The 6,830-nt window shown below is 37.1% G+C and overlaps 1 protein-coding gene across 4 annotated transcripts in view; it reads right to left on the bottom strand.

Moving 5' to 3' along the window:
- Positions 1-6,830, bottom strand: part of LOC5573976 (isocitrate dehydrogenase [NAD] subunit gamma, mitochondrial) — an 84,736-nt gene that overhangs the window by 35,369 nt on the left and 42,537 nt on the right. The window lies entirely within an intron of this gene.

Below are 6,830 nucleotides of genomic sequence, written 5' to 3'. Positions count from 1 at the left end.
GCTTAATTCTTGTTCAGAAACACATCAATTCAATGAAAATATTCGAGAGGACTTCCAGTGAATTGACAGTGTCGTAAAAATTCAGCCGAATGATACCCGATCAGTGCGAAAACGAACAAAAACAAACTCCGCTAGCAAGAAGCCAATCTGACTTCGAGTGCGAATGCGACGAGAAAGAGAGTGGGTGCAACACACGCACACATTCAGTTTCATCCACTGTTGGTGTCATTTCAAAATTCAGTTTCACCTAGAGGCACTGAAATTGAAAATTGAATATAAAAAATTACAAATGAATTTTATATTACTGGTGTAAGAAAACGGCAATGTGATGCCTCAAGTTGATGAATCATGATTGTCTTTCAATAAAAGAATACAACTTTTGCAATTTGCGGATGTTTTGTGGGGTATTCTGACGAAAATGATTTTTTTCACTAGTGAAATTGAATTTGAATGTCAGTAGTGGATGAGAATTAGTGTAGCAAAAGTAATTGAAAAACTGAATGCACGTTCTACCAGATTCGTGCATGTATTGTCAAACAAACATTCACACAAAGAAGAATTCAACGATGACGGAGCCTACTGAGGATCGGCGTAGTTGACTGTATATTGAAATATGCAGACACTGCATGGAAGTGAAAATATTAGCTGGCGAAATAGCGCTGGAAAGCAATGATTCTACAGCTTCAATTAGGTATTCTAAGAAAGTTTCGAGTTTGTTGCTAAGATGAATTATTCTAGAACCTGTAGAGAAATTTCCAAAAGATGTCTTAAAAGAATTTTCCAGTCATTTTCTCAGGAATATCTCCAGAAATTATTGGTTAAATTTTTCGAAAAACCGGGAGACATTTTAGAAGGAAATCTCAACGTAGCATCTGATGAAACTCGATTTAGTTTGATAATAACTCTTGATGAACTCCCACAAAGTTCTCTGAGGGCTCTTGGGGAAGTCTCGAAGGATTTTGTAACTTGAAAAATACACGAGAAATTGTTTGGAAGAACTGCAGTAGTAATTTCGCATGAATTATGAGTGTAATCTTTGCAGAAATTTCTGAAGGAGCTTTATGAGGAATCCCAGGTCAAATTTGAAGAGGAATTCCTGGAAGAGTATATCGTATATATCCTCGGATAATCCCAGGAGAAATTTTAGGAGCAACTTCTAGGGAAAATGTGGATGAATGTCGCAAACTACGAAAAATATTCTCTAACCATCCCTTGAAACAACTCTGGAAGATTTTTTGGCAGACTTGGTGATGGAATCAATAGAGACGTTTCTGAAGGAGAACCCAGTACTATACCTGAAGAGATCTTTGTATAAATCACTAGAAAAATTCTTTAAGTTTTCCTCGAAGAATCTAAAAATAAATTCCGGAAGAACCTGTGAAAAAATCGCGTAATAGTCTCTGAAGGTATCTCTGGAACCTCTTGAAGCAGGATTCACTGCAAGCATAAAAAAGAAAAAAGTGACTTTAAAGACAATTTTGTCTGAAAGTGACTTTCAAGACCTATTGTTAAAAATAGAGACTTGCATTATAAGAGAGACTTAACTTCTAAAATAAGTCTTGAATGTGTACAAGCCATGTCCCGAAGATGGTAACTGATTTTTGTTTATAACAATAATTGAAATGAAAATACAATTATGGGCCCCACACATTTATGTCGATTCGACTGAATTACAAAATTAGACCGAGTTATCGAGAATGAATTATGAATACGTTTTAGGCTACTCTAATCACTAATAACATTGATCATGGGGCCCCTACACTTTTCCGATCAAGGTCCCCCTCAAACTGTTTGTATACGTGTCAGTTTTCAGAAATCATAAATCATCAAAAATCATAATATCAAATGAAATTCTTAACACTACCTACACGCAACCCGAGCCTGTAAGATTTCATTACAATTCTGCATGATTCTAATACAGAAATTGTATTAGATCGTTGCATATACAGAAATTGTAATGGTCGACAATACAAGGCATTGTATAACAAAGAACATGGAAAGAAGCGAAAGAAATCGGAAAAATACGCTTGTGTTCGCGTCGAGTTCGAGATGCATGAGAAACAGGTTGGCTGCAACACTACGCAGCCATGAGGCATAATGAGTTCAAATTATTACAAAAAGATTTTACCGTCACGGTCGGGAATCGAACCGGTAGTCTTCGTCTTTTCGTCTACCACATGACGCGCCATCCATCACGGCTATATTAGTATCTTAATGGAAACATGTTTGAAGACAATTATAAACAACACCCGGCTGCTGTTGGCGATACCGGAGAGTGGAAGTAACTACAGTCAGGTCTCCAATTAGGCACACGGTTGAGGAGCGTAATAAATATCTGCGTTATATATGGGATTTCATCTTCGACAATATTCCCAGAATATCTGATATGTATTAGAAGATAGTTCAGTACTGTCTTTGACGATGTTTCAGTACATGATACGACCTAGCTTGAAGAGTTGAGGATTATCCTTTTAGCTGAGAACTTGGCCAGTAAGAGTGCTGCTTCTAAATAGATTAATGTGAACCTTACAGAAGAAGTATTTTCTTCTTTTTCCTGGCGTGACATTCCAACTGTGAGAGTGCCTGCTTTTCAGCTTAGTGTTCTTTTGAGCACTTTTACAGTTATTAACTAAGAGCTGTCCTCGCCGTTTGACCATTTTTGCATGTCCATATCGGTGGCATGTACGAAGATACTCCATGCCTTTGCAAGTAGAGAAAATGTCCAACCCGAAAAGATCCTCGACCGGTGGGGTTTGCACCCACGACCCTCAGCTTAGTCTTGCTGAATAGCTGCGCGTTTACCGCTACGGCTATCTGGGCTCCCACAACATATGATTTCCTTTGAGGTTGTCCATTAATTATATAATACAATTTTTCCGATTTTGAAACAAAATAAAAAAAATCAAAAGAAAATCAAAAGGCGGAAATTACTTAGGCCAAAAATACCATAATAGGTAGAGAAAAAAGAATGGCAAAAATTTTCAATAAACAGGAACCGCTACAAGGCAGAAAACCATGGGGGTGTAGAAGGGTTACAGAAAAGTGAGTTATCAATTCTGACTCCACTGACAGCCCTACAAGAATCTTACATGCCTCTCCTAAAAATACTTAACTAAACTTCATTTTAAGAAGGGGCTAGAGGGATTACTGAAAAGTGTGTTATGAGTTCTAACCACATTAGATGCTCAGACTAGAATACAGCATGTTCCTCTGAAAAACACTGAACACAGGCTTGAAACTCAATTCGACGAGATCTCACAATGCGTGGTGTTGGTTTGCAGAAAATATTTTACTGAAAGCCAGCTGACAAACGTAATTTATTGCTGATTAGATATGGATTCGTCCGTTCCACGCTGTAAGGAAATGGTTGCATGTATTGGAAAAAAAAATGGTGTAAATCGTTCAAATACGATGAGCTAACGGGCGAAGACAATAAAATTCTTGTACAGTTCTTATGCAGGTAGGACCATGCATCTTTTGTAAGGAACCGTGGAGTAAGTGAAAATGATATGAATATTTTACTGAATGTGAATTACGGTTTAAAATCATGAGTAGACCGTTGAGGCCATTCATATCATTACGATGGGTAAGTGATTCCTGAGATTGCATAATTGCATAAAACCTGTCAACTATTTTTCCGTAACATTTTTAAACTGAAATAAAAAAAGTTTTTAGAATTAATTTGACGTTGAACTAAAAATAACTAGGTTGACACACCGCCAATTTTCTAATAACGTGGGGCAAGTAAAAAGTTTATCATTAGAGATTGAATTTGTGTTTGCTCTTTAGGTAGCTATAAGTAAACAAAGTTTGCAATTATTGTAGGAAAAAAAGTACGTGCTGATCAAACAAACACTTAACTCAAAGCCTTAAAAGCCTTAAGAAATCATGGAACTTCTCTAAAAGAGGTTGCCAAACATTACGATATTAATGTGTCTACTTCGGACAGCCAAATGAAAGGAAGGCGATAATTGAAATGATCCAATATATGAACACATGTAAATCCCGTAAAGCCATTTCAAAACATAAAAATAGGGTATAGGTCTATCAACTTTCGTAAAAACAAAAAACAGATTAATAACAAATCTACAGAGCAGGAATGCAATTGCTGTCTCATGATGTAAAATTCAACATTGAAATTGTTGTCGAATCATTTCAACGAACATTTAAATTGCTTCATTTGTGAGACAAGCGAAAAGGATAAATACTTTTTTCAAAACATTGGCTGTATTTTTTTTTCAATTTTACATAAAAACAATTGAGCATACTGCTTATATTTGGCGGTAGTCAAGTTAAAAAATATACCTCATTTATTTCAATTTAAAGTCTTTAGAATTTGAAGATTCTCAACTATACACTTTCCATTATCCACTTGCGTGTACATGTTCCTTTCTTTCTTTCTTTACTGACATTACGTCCCCACTGGGACATAGCCAACTTCTTAGCTTAGCGTTCGTATGAACACTTTCACAGTCATTAACTAAGAGCTTTTTTGCCAAAGTTTCCCGTTTCACATTCGTATATCGTATGGCAAGGTACGGTGATTCTTTATGCCCAGGGAAGTCGAGGAAATTTCCATTGCGAAAATATCCTGGACCGACCGAGAATCCATCCCAGATACCAACAACTTGGCTTTAATTGGTAGCTGCGGACTTTACCACTCGTCTAAGGAAGGTCCTATACATATATATTGTAGTTATATAAATTATCTTGGGAACACTGACCAAGTTCTCATTTAAAAGGATGATCATTAACTCTTTAAGGTAGATTTAAAGAGTACTGAAACTCCGTCGAAGACAGCATTGGGCTATCTCTTAACACATACGAGATATTCAATAATACCTAAAAAAAATGCATTCTCATAAGTTCTAATGTTCGCGCAGTAGTAGTGCACCTAATTGGAGACCCGACTGTATTCACATGTCAACTGGACACGAAAGAAGGAAAGCATACTGTGGAGCTGATGTATCACATAATGCTACCCCACTTCGTCCAGAAGAGAATCGAAGTTATTTTTAGACATGGCTGCGTGCGTTTAAGTTTAAAGGGGGATGTTTGCATGTGTTGGATAGAATGAAGTAAAACGTTATAATACAATGAGCTGCCGGTAGGTACAATACAATTATTGTATTGTTCTTATGCAGAGATTGTATTAGGTAGGACCTTGCAATTTTTGCAAGAGATTTTTATTTTGCGTGTATGGAATGGGGGTCCAGTGAAGACCGCACCCCCACTAGCTATACGCTCTTGCAGTCATTGGATTAAGGTAATCATATTTAAGAAATTCGATTAACCTTCAAAACACGTGGACGACTTTTTTGCACTCCTCTATATCTTCTGAAAATAGTGTGTGGTTTTTCGATTCCGTTGCATGTTCCTATGGAGTGAGCGACGGAATCAACATCGTTCGGTTCGGTTCGCGTTGGACGAGAGTGGAAAGATATTCGTGTTGATTCGAGGGTGGATTGCCAACATGATAACATGTTTTTATCGTGGTAACATTACGTTTATGCAGTTTTCAAATAAACTTTGGGTGGTTCGTCACTACAAATGACGACATAAACCCTTATTCGTGTTGCAGATAAATTAAATATACACGCATCTTTCTTTTTCCTCATTACTAGAAATAAACAGGCATAATGCCGAGACTTGTAGTGACGAACCATATATGGTTTGTTGGAAAACTACATAAAAGTAACGCTTTCATGAAAAATGTGTTATCATAAGCATGAAACGTGCTCACCAGATGGTAATTCATCCTCGACTGAACACGAATATCTTTTCATAAAGGGTGATACCGTCAAAATTTGATCATGAGAAAATGCGTGTAAATTGGTAAAATCGTTTATTTCAAAAATAAAATTATATTTCTTTTTCAAGTTCAAATAGTATAAAATGCAGGAAAAATATTCAGTTAGGCTTCCGTTTTTTCAAATCCGAATTGCCGAGCCTTTCGCTTGACCCCTATCACCAGATTTTATACAGCCACCTTGTCCACCTTCTTCTCCACAGAACGCCAGTTTGCCTGAACCTGCTTCTCGTCACTAGCAGTTTTTTTGTCTTCTTTAGGTTCCGCTTGACAATAGCCCAATATTGCTCAATAGCTCTGGCATATTTTAGCGGAGCTCTGGCATGTTTTGGGAGTGTTCTTGGCCTTGAGAACCACTTGTACGTTGTTGGCGGCGTAGAGCACTTCATGGCGTTTTTACCGTAATGGCAAGATGCCAATTCCGGCCGAAACTGTACGGAACAACAGTGTTTCTTTAGGAAAGGCAGCAGACGTTTATTCAAACACTTTTTTACGTAAATTTCTTGGCTGACAGTCCCGATTACTATGAAAATGCTACTTTTCAAGCCACAGGAACAGATCTGGGAGGGAGAAACCGATACGAAATTGATGTACGTCATAGTGAGCCGAGATTCTGCTGTCACGAACTGTCATTGTTAGCCGGATTTAAAACAATGGACACACATGATAAAAGCGCGTAATTGATCAAAGCATATTTTTGCATTCCATTAAATGTTTTCAGACGCGAATGACCTGCTATGGTTAAAGCGTCTATAATTCAAAAACAAAAATCTATCAAATGCGACAAAAAATCGATGAAGAAGCTATTTATGCTTATTAAAATGTAATGTCACGATAGCACCTTTTATTCTGGTAGGATATGAACTATGCAAATACGCATCTTTTCACTTTTTCCAGTAAAAACGAAAATGAAATGCACAGAAAATTTTGACCCTTTTTCCATGTTTGTCCGAAAAATCGAAGGTACACAACAAAAGAAAACTAGCGATTTTCATCAAGTCTGCCTTGATTGCCGTTGGCA

Source organism: Aedes aegypti, chromosome 3 (assembly GCF_002204515.2).
Source record: "Aedes aegypti strain LVP_AGWG chromosome 3, AaegL5.0 Primary Assembly, whole genome shotgun sequence".
Lineage (NCBI taxonomy): Eukaryota > Metazoa > Arthropoda > Insecta > Diptera > Culicidae > Aedes > Aedes aegypti.
This window is presented reverse-complemented; position numbering and strand designations above follow the sequence as displayed.